The sequence below is a fragment of the Schistocerca nitens genome, chromosome 3, assembly GCF_023898315.1.
Source record: "Schistocerca nitens isolate TAMUIC-IGC-003100 chromosome 3, iqSchNite1.1, whole genome shotgun sequence".
NCBI lineage: Eukaryota > Metazoa > Arthropoda > Insecta > Orthoptera > Acrididae > Schistocerca > Schistocerca nitens.
The window spans coordinates 911999321-912015558 of NC_064616.1; the positions used below are offsets into that span (position 1 = coordinate 911999321).

Here is a 16238-nt window from a genome sequence, read left to right on the forward strand (position 1 = left end):
ATTCTACTCGTATGAATCTATAAATGCATCCTACCTCGCTTCTTTTCCTTTCAAAGTCAATTATTTGTGCAACAGTGAAATGCTATTGCAAAAATTTAGAAGAGAGGAACTACAGGGTGTTACAAAAAGCTACGGCCAAACTTTCAGGAAACATTCCTCACACACAAATAAAGAAAAGATGTTATGTGGACATGTGTCCGGAAACGATTAATTTCCATGTTAGAGCTCATTTTAGTTTTGTCAGTATGTACTGTACTTACCATGATTTCATACGGGATACTCTACCTGTGCTGCTAGAACATGTGCCTTTACAAGTACGACAAAACATGTGGTTCATGCATGATGGAGCTCCTGCACATTTCAGTCGAAATGTTCGTACGCTTCTCAACAACAGATTCGGTGACCGATGGATTGGTAGAGGCGGACCAATTCCATGGCCTCCACGCTCTCCTGACCTCAACCCTCTTGACTTTCATTTATGGGGGCATTTGAAAGCTCTTGTCTACCCAACCCCGGTACCAAATGCAGAGACTCTTCGTGCTCGTATTGTGGACGGCTGTGATACAATACGCCATTCTCCAGGGCTGCATCAGCGCATCAGGGATTCCATGCGACGGAGGGTGGATGCATGTATCCTCGCTAACGGAGGACATTTTGAACATTTCCTGTAACAAAGTGTTTGAAGTCACGCTGGTACGTTCTGTTGCTGTGTGTTTCCATTCCATGATTAATGTGATTTGAAGAGAAGTAATAAAATGAGTCTAACATGGAAAGTAAGCGTTTCCGGACACATGTCTACATAACATATTGTCTTTCTTCGTGTGTGAGGAATGTTTCCTGAAAGTTTGGCCGTACCTTTTTGTAACACCCTGTATATTACTCAACATGTTCACTTAATAAACAACCTCCTGACATGTTAGACCTATATGACGAACGAAGCTCAAATTCGTATCGTTGACAGTCGGTCTGAATCTTTTCAGAAGCTATTTTACAGTGAAGTACCTTGGCATTTATAAAGCAGATATCCATTATATTAACATAATTCGAAATTGCACGAAGATTTATGTGCAAAGGCATTCTTGAGATTCCTTATAAGGAATTTTTACTAGCAGTTTGAAACTCCATTAATTAAAATGGAAAAATAAAAGGTTATGTTCAGCGGCTTTCACCGAGGTTGGAACTGCCATCTGATGTTGCACAAACACCGCAACTGATAAGGGAACCACTGAGTTAACGACACACTGGCGGCAACAGGTGGACTATAGTCACTTCGATATTGCCTGAGCCTCAAAACGCAACATTAAACACACAAATAGGTGTTACTTAGGTGAAGAAAGCCGTTCTTAGAGTCCAGAAATTAAATAAAAATAGGTGTTACTTATGTAAAGAAAGCCGTTCTTAGAGTCCAGAAATTAAATATACTTTCTAAGCGTCTCATCTTACAGTGGATTATATCGTAAGAGTCTTCGATGTGAAAAACTAATGCCAAGTGAATATAACGAGTCAAGCCGGGCTACACCCGGAAGTAAATGCACTACCACTGTGTTGACAAATACTTACTACGACGCTGCCAATTCTCGGCTCTCTTACGAAGCAGCTCTTCAGCGAAATGCTTGTCGTGATTGTCCGATACGGTTCTTCAGAGGGGAGACGCGCGCCCATGTTTCGTTTCTTTGCGGCGTTCTCCCCTGATAGTTTCTGACGTCGCCTTGTCGGCTATGTATACATCTGAGGCATTCAGTTATCATTAACCCAGAATGATCCAAGTTTCAGTTTCTGGCGTGGAAGAAGGCTGTGACGCCGACATTAAATCATTTCAACGTAGGGAAAGCAAAACGGATGATTCGGTGTTTCTCATTCAGCATAAAGCACGTGAGATAATTTTCCGTAACGTTCATAATCATGTCAAAATACAAACGAAGTAAAAATACATCGAAAGCTTATTCGAAATGAATATAATGTAAGATATCAAACGCTTTGCACATCGATGTCGAATGTGTCCACGTGCAATCTTTTGCAGCATACATATAGAATGTCATGATTACCACGAGAGTGAAGAAATATGTTGGTAGGGATGGAAGCAAGAAGAGATGCAATCAACAAATATTCGATTCCTTATGGCACTCATTTCATTTGAGATTTAAGAAGAGGTAAAGCGGGATATTACTTTCGTTAACACGAAAGATATTCCGCACATATGGATAATGAAGAAGTCTGCGTCTTCATACGTTTCCTTCTTGGTGTCTGTGTGCTCTATTATATACTAAGTAGCCTGATCATTGTTCCTGTAATGTTACCCTCTTGTTTGGCCCCTTAAACGATGAACAGATTGCAAATGCATGTCTCTGCATGAAAGTAGTTGTTCGAACCCTTCCTGCGTTGTTTTTTGTGTTTTTTTTTTTTGTTGGATTTCATGAAGCAGACCGCTGTGCCTCCCCTCCACCCCCCCTCGAGGGTTAGGTCTCAAAACTAAACCGTTTTTTATCCACTGGCATAATTTATTCAGTCAGCATCAGCACAAGACTATCAAACAAAGCCTTGCATTTACAGTTGCAACACTCTAATCAGCAGCTGACCCAAGGGTAACCCGCTGTCATGGTCCGAAATTAGCAGCTCTCTGCTACTGTGGGAAAGTCCGTACTACATTTTCGATTCCGCAGCGCCAGTTTATCTGGTGACACTGTGTTAAATCAACAGTCCTCCCATTTTCAACTTTATGTATCTCACTTCTCCTGTAGCGTTGATCACGAGGTGCCGAAGTAAATGAGTGTATTCTGCATGACGTAACATTCAGTATTCCCTTCTTTCATAGGCACTCTTCATGTGCATCGATACCAAATAGGGATGTGAAAACTCTTGCGAGTGAGAGAATGACAATTATAATCGTAACGAGAACAAGCAAATAATGAATGAAGTTTATTGCAATGCAGAACGAGAATGGCTGTGAAAATAAAAACCTATAAAAATAGGTTGATCGTTGAGTTGGCACAATGCAAATATCTTCTTAGCATTTTTCTACTGAATTTAGTTCTGGAAGTTTGCAGAGAAAAAGGAAAATTCGGTACTTCTCGCTAGTGTAATATAATTTTAACCAGCAACTACCCTTTCCTTAGATCACGACTCAAGGAGGTCCTCAAGTAGCTACCAAGGCATTGCTGGAGTCTGTTCCGTGACATTGTTCTGATGACCGTTAATGCAGATAGTTCCGATTATCAAACACAAAACGTATTGCAGGGTAGTTCCTAGGACCGTAATATTAAATTTGCGATGTAGATGGCACATGAACGTGACGACTATCCAGATTACTCGTCAATGTAAAAAGATAATGTTATGGGAATTGAGCATGGTCCCTCGGCACCAGTACTGAAAGGGAGTGAATGACCACAGGTATGCCAAACACTTTCAAAACGTCTGCCAAGTACCAAAAACAGTAGCAATATGAAGAAAGCATTGGACAGGTCAGAAAGGCCTCACTGCTATCCACAGCCCTAGTGGAGCTGCGCCGCCAGACGCCAACCCGATAGCACATTACACCACTGAAATCTACGAATGAATTGTGTACTTGTAGTGATCAGCTTCAGTGAAATTTGCTATACATCACTAGAATATCAGGTGCTATTATGGGTAATAGTCTAACACATCGAAATCATTTGGTGGATTCACAAAGACAACTGTAATGTGAGACTACTGAAGAGGAAAGGGAACAATGGGAAAATGCGCTGATGTGCATTTTCATACGTTTTTATCTTCATATCTGCCATAGTTAATACATCAATAATAACCTCGTTTATTGCTTCAGTAATTGTTACCGTCTTGTTTGACACCTAGATGGTGTAAACAACACAAATTCGTGTCGATGACAGTTAATTCTAGTCTCTTCAGGGACTTAGTCTTGTTTTGTTGTTAATGTAAATTGGTACTCGCGAAGAGTACTACTGTCGCAAATCCTGAGAGTTTTCCAGAAAACATATGATAGGGAGCGTGTATGAATGGTCTCTTTGTTGTGACCTTTGGAATAGCAGTTGCCGTGTGGGGTGGCCGGGCGGTCTGGGGCGCCGTGTCACAGATTTCGCGGCTCCTTCAGCCGGAGGTTCTAGTCCTCCCCCGGCATGGATGTGCGTGTTTTCCTTAGAATAAGTTAGTTTAAGTTAGTGTAAGTAGTTTATACGTCTAGGAACTGATGACCCTAGCAGTTTAGTCTCTTAGGCATTAGAACTTAAAAAAGAGCAGTAGCGGAAGGAATTGATAAGATAAAGCTTTTGCAGAAAAACTGGAACTAATGAAAAAAACATCTATAGTCATACAAATTGAGCGCTTTACTGGAGCAGTGCCTTGTTCGGACAGGACTAAATACTGCCCTTACCATAATCGTAGCTGACGTATACAGCTCGCAACGTGAAACATGAGAGTATGGCCACCTTTTGCATGAAGCGACCATTTTGAACTGAAATATGCTTCCTAACTCAAAACCACTCCTCCTGTGGTGATTATTCTCAATATGTGATCGAGATGACAAGAAAATATTAAATGGATGTAGGTCTGTATCACCTAATCGCAGGTCGAAAAAAAAATGGCTCTGAGCACTATGGGACTTAACATCTATGGTCATCAGTCCCCTAGAACTTAGAACTACTTAAACCTAACTAACCTAAGGACATCACACACATCCATGCCCGAGGCAGGATTCGAACCTGCGACCGTAGCAGTCGCACGGCTCCGGACTGAGCGCCTAGAACCGCTAGACCACCGCGGCCGGCAATCGCAGGTCGTTCGCACTCGTTTCTGCCAGTTACTTTGACATGGGAAGTGCGTGATGACGGGGCTAGGAATCAGGGAATGAACGTACTGGTGACGTAGTTTGAGGTTCCTAGTGTCTCAACCTAAAGCATTTACCCTGGTGTGGTTTCTGTCAGGAAATATCGTCCTCGGAAAGTGGACAGAATGGTTTTCTCATCCTCTAAAATTGTGAGACAGCCGGATCAGCACGTTTCCAGGATAGTACACAGTTGTTCATGGGTTCGAGATTTGTTTTTCGTATATCATTTTCTCTATTCCTCCTTTACATTCAATTTTGATATCATCTGACAACTGGCTGCATTACCTTGATTAAAAATTATATGACAAAGAAACAAATTGTTTTCATGTTTAATGTTCCGTAGGCGCATGCAGATACATGAATTGGGTTACGATTTACAGATTTTATGATCTTAGTCGTAACAGCAACGTTGCATACACGAATTGTTCTTGATCAATGACCATTACACGAAGATACGTTCTCGTAGTAGTATTTAGTTCTCACTAATGTGAAGGGAAGACTTATTTCATAACATTCCTCAAATCAGCTACTTATCTCAACTGTAGGCGTTTACTCCGAGCGCGGCGCCGCATTGACACGAGGTGTGAACAGGCGACGTCAGCGGCCATGGTCGCCTTCGGTAAATGCAACACATTGAGCGAACGAGCACGTGTAAAGTCCGTAGAGAATATCTCGCTACAAAACAGATTTGTTTCTTCTATATATCTTTGTCAGTGGATAGAAAAAAGAATTGTATAGTGAAGGCTAGCAATCGTATTGAATAAGCGAAGCAGATTAGCTTTACAACCATGCAACAGAGTCTAGCAGTTCAGCAGACTTCTGCACTGTATTGAACAACTTACACCCCATTTCATCATTACCAAAGCATAGGAGGACGGTATGTTCTGAAAGAAGGCCTACCTGCGTGTTGTAACTGGCGCCTTAAACTATATTACCATTCGCTCTGTATTCTGATCTCCGTCCCAGCACCCTTACCTTGTCAATGTAAGTTTTTGTCAACAGCTGTTAGCAAAGTATTTTGGAATGTGGAATTCTTCGAATAATTTATAAACCTGTAGCTTAGACTACAGAGCCATTGCAGTTGACGAATTTTTTCACAGTATGGAAATTATGTATTCATAGTATTAGTCGGAAGTATTTAATTTCTGTGTTAATGGATGATCATTTCTTTACAGGACCATAGCCCGATTCATAATAGCAGAGCCGTCCAGAACTGGTTCCAAGGTCAGCAGAGAATAAAACTTCTTCCTTCCGTGCCAAAATCTCCAGACCTCAACCCCACTGAAAATGTGTGGGCGGCGGTTACGGGGTCGTTACCACCTGGGTCAAGGAATTCAGAAACTCTGTGGGAAAATATAGAGAATACGTGGTGGGAGATAAACGATCATCACAATCTCTCGAGGAATTGGGCCTTATCACTTCCCCGACGCCTTCGAGCAATTATAGAAAATGAGGGAGGATGGGTAGGGTACAGAAAGAAAAATAAAGGCCAACCCAGTTGTGAGGTCCTAAAGTGTTCCGGAAACCTACTAAAGCTAAATGGTCCCTGTTTATTCTCATTAAATGTGTCACTGCGTGTTTGTTACACATAGTAACTAATAATCAAATTCTTTACTCAAAGAAATAAACAAATGTATGCGCAACGGATAAATGTTTGATTTTGAAATGTTAACCCCAAATTTCGTACACTGCTAATCACGCGACTGTGTTTAAAGAAAATGCGTAAGTAACCGGAATTGTAACTGGGCCTGCATAACAACTCGTCCTCCGTTCTGTAAGCTATTTCTTTTCTTTTCTTTTCATTCATTCATCTCTCAAAACATACTAACAGTATTACCAGTAACGTACAGGATAAAATTGCCTAACAGCTGATCTTGTAACAGCACGTATAAAGATATTTCTACTTCCTATGGTCTCTTACGAAGAAGGAATGAAGGATAGCGCACAATGCTTGATTCATTACGTCACAGCAACACACTATCACTCTTATTACCATTGGGCAAAGCAATGATGGTATTTCCACGTGGACCAGTACTAGAAAAACTCTATAGCTTCTTCAATCACTGTTTGATCCCAAAAACACCTCTCATTTATTGACGTGCCTCGACGGTAACTAACTCTCGCGTGGTTGGAAAGTTCGCGTAGTCGCGATTCCGAAATTTACGTTCCCCTCATTTTTGTGGGCGGCACGTTATTGCAACTGAAAAAAAACCTTCAAAAGTTACCTAGACTGATTTCCTAATTATACCTCTGCACCATTAAATAATTACCATCGAGAACCTCCAGTCCAAAAGATACTTAAATACACACACAGAACTTTTCACAATACGTACAGTTCTTGAATAGCGTGCATAGTATGGCTACACGAATTACTATTATGCTGTTTCCCCTTTATTCAATTCAGGAAAGTGATCTCACTGATTCCCACGTATCTTTCAAATCCCGTTGTTCTAAGAATCAGCTTCACACGTAAATTTCTACTGAATCATTTCACAAAAGGTGACTTCTTAATATTTCATATTAAATTAGCAACCTTGCATTTATCCATGAATTTCAGAAACTCGTCGAATTACAAATTGAAACACACGCAAGCTACAAATTCTTTCAGATCAAAATTGAGAGCGTTACTTTCTACCATGAATTTCTGTTAGCAGCTCGATCAGTCAAAGCCACGAGATAGTATTTTCCTACACTTCCATATCAGATTTTGAAACAAACTAACCAAAATCATGAATTTAAATTGACCATTACTAAAAAGAATTATGGTAAATCAACACATTCCTACTTATAAACTAATGGTTCCTAGCACTCAGTCATCCAGTCTTCATCATATTCTTCATAGACCTTTGTACTGAGTGCCAAATCTTTAGGCTATAATAGTTCGTCACATGCATCCTATTTGTGTCGTACCTTCTTTACAATTGAATTCTAACACTTTACCGTTCACCGAATTACTTAAAGGAAATATCAAATTCCGTTAACTTTCAAGTTACTTTTCGCGGTCGCGACATAGTATTCTCACACTCGCCAATCATCGAATGTAGTGAGGTGGTTTGATTTCGTCCCAGAATATAAAATTAATTTCTGGCCATACAGATTTCAAGGAGGAAACGTATGAAGACGCAGACTTCCTCATTGTCCATAAGTGCGGCATATCTTGACGATTAATGTAATACAGTACCCATCTACTAATCAGTGCGTCTGTCTCCGTTGCTTTCGAGCGACAATGGAAATCGTAGAACTTTTTTGTGGAGCAACCTTTAATAATAAAGCGTTTTAAATTACCAAAAGCGATGAGCGGTAGCAGGCGCTTTCGATACAGAACGGGGGAGCGCAGCGCCGGTGCTGTCGCCACGGCCGCTGCCAGTAGCCAGCAAATGGATCCCGGAGCTTTGCCAATACGGCGATCAGAGGACGACAGTCTGCAAGAAATATGCCGCAAAATGGTTACCGGATAAAATTTTGTTATCGGCGTGTCAGAAAGTGAAGTAGATTGAATGTGCGCTACCATTACATTCACGTCTTCAGCATTCAGAGAGAAGAGGCTATAAAAATTTTCTGCGCCAGCTGGTCTCGATCCACAGACACTGTAGACAGACACAACGGATGCTACCGCTAGACCACGGGCATATATAGTCTACCGTTTGTCTAACATGAGACAAGACGTCCTCCAGGAAGTGCTGCCATCTACAGTGTTGCCAGATTGTGCAGATAGCCGGACTTAGAGAATTAGGGAGTTGGTCAGTTTATTTGTCGCCTGTTGCGATCGGTGCGGACTTAGCCTCTGCAGCGGCCGGCCGCCGGTCGAGTTTTATGTCAAAGAGTGTACGTGGCGTGCACTCTAGTACTCTACTAACTGCGCCGCACAAACCACACGTCTTCATGGACTATTACGGTGCCTTTTACCACATAAGCACCCTTATAATTGGCTGTGTAATAAGGCTCAAACCCTGCAACATTGGTTTGAGGAGCACTCACTTTGATGTCTTAGAGATCAGATTCGTTTGATCTGAGTGCATTTGAGATGCTGTTGTATGAAATGTGTAAATATGTAATGTGAGAGACCTCTGGAAATCTGGAAGAACGCATTGTAACATGTTCAAGCCGTTAACAGCAGTAAGTTAGGACAATGAGCTGGATTTTTCCATACAAATGAAAGTATTTTCATTGACTTTGAATGTAATTCTTACTGGTAATCAGTCTTAAGATGACAGCTCACAATGGTATCTAGAAATAACTGTGCATTTTTTAACATGAAACAACTTGGCATATATGATATATTATTGTAGTCATAACATCCAGAACCTTTATCCCGTTGAACGCAAGCATTGTTATACAGAGTTACATTGTGCGTTCCCTGTCACATAGCTGTATCTATGTTGTGAGGAACACATCACATGGCCATACAGCGCTTAAAGATGTGTGTCCTGCAGACAAATGTACTGTTCGGATGATTTACTTTACAGTAAGGACTTGGGACTGTAGGATGGTGTTAAGTCATTTCAAGTTATGTTTGTGAACTTTGACATGTGTTCTGTGCAGTTACCAAAAGCATGTAAGACATTTCATTGACAACACATTCCTCAACTTTTAGTGGTTGCTATGAATTCTATAAGAACGACTGAAAAAAAATCACGTTTGCTGAACCGGAATAGGACGAGAATTCCGTAAACACTAGACACCGTTTCATTTACAGAATTTAAAACTTAATAAATAATTATATTTGGTTCTTCGGTATATAGGTTCAACAGGTTTTAATACCTTAATGGGATGATCACATAAAGCAGTACTACGATAAATAAATGGAAGTTTTAGATACACTGTAAGGGTTCTCGGAATGCCACGTACTGTAAAGGATATAACATAGAAGACGCTAGTACGATCAGTTCTAGAGGTTTATTTAGAGCGCTTGTGAAGTTAAGTGTGACAACAGGACAGGTACCGAACGAAATCAGAGACGCTCTGTTGGAATCATAACAGGTACTTATAGCTCAGACGAAATTGTAACGGTAGGGATCAAGTTTGTTACAAGATTCACTTATTTTATGGAAGCGATTTATAGTAAATATTTCGCTAAAATGTGCAAAAACTGTGCTACATTTGTTGGCTATCTCTACTGAGGGAATGAAGTTCCCACCACATTATGTTTACAATGTAGTAGAAGTAAAAACTACACTCGGGACCGTCGAATTTAGTCATTTCCCAACTTTCTCCATCTGTTTTTTATTTTTTTTAATTCAAGAAACATTAACAAACCATTTTACACTACCGGCCATTAAAATTGCTACACCACGAAGATGACGTGCTAAAGACGTGAAATTTAAGCGACAGAAAGAAGCTTTTCAGAGCATTCACACAAGGCTGGCGCCGGTGGCGACACTTAACAACGTGCTGACATGAGGAAAGTTTCCAACCGATATTTCATACACAAACAGCAGTTTACCGGCGTTGCCTGTTGAAACGTTGTTGTAATTGTCTCGAGTAAGGAAGAGAAATGCGTACCATCACGTTTACGACTTTGACTAAGGTCGGATTGTAGCCCATCGCGATTACGGTTTATCGTATCGCGACATTACTGCTCGCGTTGGTCGAGATCCAATGACTGTTAGCAGAATATGGAATTGGTGGGTTCAGGAGGGTAATACGGAACGCCGTGCTGGATCCAAACGGCCTCGTATCACTAGCAGTCGAGATGACAGGCATCTTATCCGCGTGGCTGTAACGGATCGTACAGCCACGTCTCGATCCCTGAGTCAACAGATGGGGCCGTTTGCTAGACAATAACCATATGCACGAACAGTTCCACGACGTTCGCAGCAGCATGGACTATCAGCTGCCGGCCGAATTGGCCGTGCGGTTCTAGGTGCTTCAGTCTGGAGCCGAGCGACCGCTACGGTCGCAGGTCCGAATCCTGCCTCGGGCATGGATGTGTGTGATGTCCTTAGGTTAGTTAGGTTTAATTAGTTCTAAGTTCTAGGCGACTGACGACCTCAGAAGTTAAGTCGCATAGTGCTCAGAGCCATTTGAACCATTTTGACTATCAGCTCGGAGACCATGACCGCGGGTACCCGTGACGTTGCATCACAGACAGGAGCGCCTGCGATGGTGTACTCAACGACGAACCTGGGTGCACAAATGGCAAAACGTCATTTTTTCGGATGAATCCAGGTTCTGTTTACAGCATCATGATGGTCGCATCCGTGTTTGGCGACATCGCGGTGAACGCACATTGGAAGGGTGTATTCGTCATCGTCATACTGGCGTATCACCCGACGTGATGGTATGTTGTGCCATTGGTTACACGTCTCGGTCACCTCTTGTTCGCATTGATGGCACTTTGAACAGTGGACGTTACATTTCAGATGTGTTATGACCCGTGGCTCTACCCTTCATTCGATCCCTGCGAAACCCTAGATTTCAGCAGGATAATGCACGACCGCATGTTGTAGGTCCTCTATGGGCCTTTCTGGATACAGAAAATGTTCGACTGCTGCCCTGGCCAGCACATTCTCCAGATCTCTCACCAATTGAAAACGTCTGGTCAATGGTGGCCGAGCAACTGGTTCGTCACAATACCCTAGTCACTACTCTTGATGAACTGTGGTATCGTGTTGAAGCTGCATTGGCAGCTGTACCTGTACACGCCATCCAAGCTCTGTTTGACTCAATGCCCAGGCGTATCAAGGCCGTTATTACGGCCAGAGGTGGTTGTTCTGGGTACTGATTTCTCAGGATCTATGCACCCAAATATCGTGAAAATGTAATCACATGTCAGTTCTAGTATAATATATTTGTCCAATGAATAGCCGTTTATCATCTGCATTTCTTCTTGATGTAACAATTTTAATGGCCAGTAGTGTATTACTGCGAGTAATTGCCTACATGTTTTGTAGTACCTATTTATGAGATTTTTCAGCCGTATGTAAGGTTTAATCAGTCAATATTCAGGGCTGTTGAGGGATCGCTGCTATGACATCTACAGGGTGTTTCAAAAATGACCGGTATATTTGAAACGGCAATAAAAACTAAACGAGCAGCGATAGAAATACACCGTTTGTTGCAATATGCTTGGGACAACAGTACATTTTCAGGCGGACAAACTTTCGAAATTACAGTAGTTACAATTTTCAACAACAGATGGCGCTGCAAGTGATGTGAAAGATATAGAAGACAACGCAGTCTGTGGGTGCGCCATTCTGTACGTCGTCTTTCTGCTGTAAGCGTGTGCTGTTCACAACGTGCAAGTGTGCTGTGGACAACATGGTTTATTCCTTAGAACAGAGGATTTTTCTAGTGTTGGAATTCCACCGCCTAGAACACAGTGTTGTTGCAACAAGACGAAGTTTTCAACGGAGGTTTAATGTAACCAAAGGACCGAAAAGCGATACAATAAAGGATCTGTTTGCAAAATTTCAACGGACTGGGAACATGATGGATGAACGTGCTGGAAAGGTAGGGCGACCGCGTACGGCAACCACAGAGGGCAACGCGCAGCTAGTGCAGCAGCTGATCCAACAGCGGCCTCGGGTTTCCGTTCGCCGTGTTGCAGCTGCAGTCCAAATGACGCCAACGTCCACGTATCGTCTCATGCGCCAGAGTTTACACCTCTATCCATACAAAATTTAAACGTGGCAACCCCTCAGCGCCGCTACCATTGCTGCACGAGAGACATTCGCTAACGATATAGTGCACAGGATTGATGACGGCGATATGCATGTGGGCAGCATTTGGTTTACTGACGAAGCTTATTTTTACCTGGATGGCTTCGTCAATAAACAGAACTGGCGCATATGGGCAACCGAAAAGCCCCATGTTGCAGTCCCATCGTCCCTGCATCCTCAAAAAGTACTGGTCTGGGCCGCCATTTCTTCCAAAGGAATCATTGGCCCATTTTTCAGATCCGAAACGATTACTGCATCACGCTATCTGGACATTCTTCGTGAATTTGTGGCGGTACAAACTGCCTTAGACGACACTGCGAACACCTCGTGGTTTATGCAAGATGGTGCCCGGCCACATCGCACGGCCGACGTCTTTAATTTCCTGAATGAATATTTCGATGATCGTGTGATTGCTTTGGGCTATCCGAAACATACAGGAGGTGGCGTGGATTGGCCTCCCTATTCGCCAGACATGAACCCCTGTGACTTCTTTCTGTGGGGACACTTGAAAGACCAGGTGTACCGCCAGAATCCAGAAACAATTGAACAGCTGAAGCAGTACATCTCATCTGCATGTGAAGCCATTCCGCCAGACACGTTGTCAAAGGTTTCGGGTAATTTCATTCAGAAACTACGCCATATTATTGCTACGCATGGTGGATATGTGGAAAATATCGTACTATAGTTTCCCAGACCGCAGCGCCATCTGTTGTTGACAATTGTAACTACTGTAATTTCGAAAGTTTGTCTGCCTGAAAATGTACTGTTGTCCCAAGCATATTGCAACAAACGGTGTATTTCTATCGCTGCTCGTTTAGTTTGTATTGCCGTTTCAAATATACCGGTCATTTTTGAAACACCCTGTAGCTGGGCAGCCACATCGCCACACAAGACTTGCTGTAACAGGGGAATTACCTAAAGCCGACGCGACGGCCGACAGGAGGAATCTGTTTATGGACAGACGCACGCTGTTGTAGTGCTCTGCGTCGCTGGACTGCTTCCAACCGATACATAGTTATGTTTGTCCCTGAAGTTTTATTTCCCTGCGGAATTGTGTGGGCTATTGTTTATTTAGAATATACTGCCATTAATCAGGAAAGGTTAAAGTATATGTGTGCTTCTTGCGTTTGCAAATTTCCCCGCCAATAGTTTTGATTGTACCTCCATCACAAATAACATACTAGCGGTGAGAACTACTATCCTGCACTCCATGTTTGGCAGCCGAAACAGCAGCATGCGTGCGACGTTCGTGTGTAGTTCTCTCCAGCACGACAAGGTGGCTGACCGTTGTGGCGGCCTTGGCGGCCATCGAGTGGTTCCAACACTTAGACGTCGTGAATTCAGCGAATGAGACTCAGTGCTTGCTACGTAACCCTCCACTGGTGGCAGTGAAATGGCTGTCGATTACACTTGGCATCATAAAAGATGTGGGGCTATGACACAGTGGTATTTGTGTAAATAAAGACGCAGTGGTAAGTATCCTATTCCAGCAGCGCTGGCACTTGTTTCAAAATAAAAAATGAACATAGCACGAGCGGACTTAAGCTTGCGGCAAGAAAGCTCTTGGGTTTCTAACTCAGGGTAACAATTGTGTAAACTGTGGAATTAGAGTGATGGGAGAGATTGCTTAAATGTGCTGGCTGCACTGTTTTAAACTGTAGTGCCAAGGAAAAACTGGTGATTTAGTTTTTAATTACCCGCTAGTTTACACTTAGTATAGGATTCCAAACATACAGTATAAATGATCTGGCAACGATGCTGGCTGCACCAGTGAGCTGAGAAAACTGACAACTGCAAGCTGCACCAGCATCCCAAGGTCAGCCATCTTGGATGATGTTATATGGCTGGGTAAAACTGGGGAAATCTGGCAACGAGTGAGCCGAGAAACCTTGGATTGTGATATCATAGGGATGGGGCAATCTTACAGCCATGCAGGATTCCACCACCCTGGATTGGGACATCATAGGGTTGGGAAAAACACACAAAATTGACAATCATGCGAGCTACAAAAAAATGCTGGTCCGTCATCTTAGATTTACAAGCAATAGAACAGTTGCCTATTTCTGAATTTCCCACTGTTTTACACCTATGATTAGTGTCCTACTTCCATAATGACATTGGAGGAGTGAGGGGAAACCCTCTAGTACAACTGGGCTATATTGGATTTCCTACTAACTTTTAAATTCCCACCATTTTATGCAAAGTGCAATTGGCTTACATTATAGCGGTAGGAGGAGGGTGAGAGGGGGTAATCTGGTTCAAAAATGTTCAAATGTGTGTGAAATCTTATGGGACTTAACCGCTAAGGTCATCAGTCCCTAAGCTTACACACTACTTAACCTAAATTATCCTAAGGACAAACACACACACCCATGTCCGAGGGACGACTCGAACCTCCGCCGGGACCAGCCGCACAGTCCATGACTGCAGCGCCTTAGACCGCTCGGCTAGGAAATCTGGTAGCAGTGCATGATGTCATAGAGGGAGGGGAGAGAAAATCTGGCAAGAATGAAGACCTGTCCATCCACAATATTCCCCTGTTAGCCCAGCATTATATGAATCCCATAGACGTGAGCAGTGTTGGCCATCAAGGATGATGTGCTGTGTCCTACCTGTCAGGAAACTTTTAATGCAGTTGCAAACCTGGATATACCAGAAATGTATTTTCGTTAGCAAGCAGCGATGCCGTATTGAGTCAAACACTTTTCGAACGTCTTGAAACACCGAATCAACCTGGTTTCCTCTGGCCATAGTGCTGATGATATCACATGTAAAGAGCATAAGTCTGATCTTGCATGATCGATGTTTTCGGAATCCATGATGCTTTCCACGGAGAAGATTATTTTGTTCCAGGTAGTCATAACGTTTCAATTCAGATTACGTTCTAGTATTCTGCTACAAATGGATGTGAGAGACAGTTTTGCGGACCAGTTCTACTTCCTGTTTTGTAGAAGAGTTCGACCTGTGCTCACAGAGGACATATCTTTGCTCAAGGGATCTGTCACACGTTATCGCCAAGAGAGGAGCTAATTCATCTGCAAATACCGTTTATAGCTTCACTGGAACTCCATCAGACTCTGGGGCCTCACTGACGTCAGCACTTAAAACTGTTTTTCAGTGTTATTTGTATTGATTACTATTCCACTTATCGTACCAGACATACAGCTGTTGAACAATGGCATTTTCCACTTCATCTTAGTATATAATGGTTGTCTCCTCGGGTCTTACCTATGGCCGGTGAAAAAACATGCATGACAACATATTGATGCAATCTTGAATTACGACTAATAGCTACTGAGGCAGTATCAGTCATTTCGAAAGCTACATTTCTCGTCTAATTACCTGTGATACTTAGCAACCGCATTTTCCTACCTGTGGAGAGGTATTGTTGTCGTGTTTGAAACTAGGTTATAAAAGAATGTTACATAGGAGCTGCCTGGAAGAGTTGTGTGGGATTGTCAGATGGTTTTCCACTTCCACAGAGTGCTACGGAGGTTGTCCTCACGGATCTCATTGTCTGTTCCTCCCACTAAAGTTTTTTGTAGAAGATATTTCTTTACTTATGCAATGCGAGATTTTACACAAAATTTGTGATGCATCAGATGTATGTGGCGTTCTGTATGATAAGGAAAAAATGTAAGGGATGAGGCACTGAAGTTTGAGAGCTCGATAAACTTGTAGTACGAAATCTTGGGAGTCTGGTTTTCTTTTTGCAAGCTAGTATAAGCCTGGGACTTTACAAGTTTTGAGTCAAGAATGTG

General features: G+C 42.5%; 1 protein-coding gene across 1 annotated transcript in view; it reads right to left on the minus strand.

The window, feature by feature from the left end:
• The window catches only part of LOC126249480 (uncharacterized), a 288417-nt gene that overhangs the window by 149929 nt on the left and 122250 nt on the right, over positions 1 to 16238 (minus strand). The gene's annotated exons all lie outside the window — the stretch shown is intronic.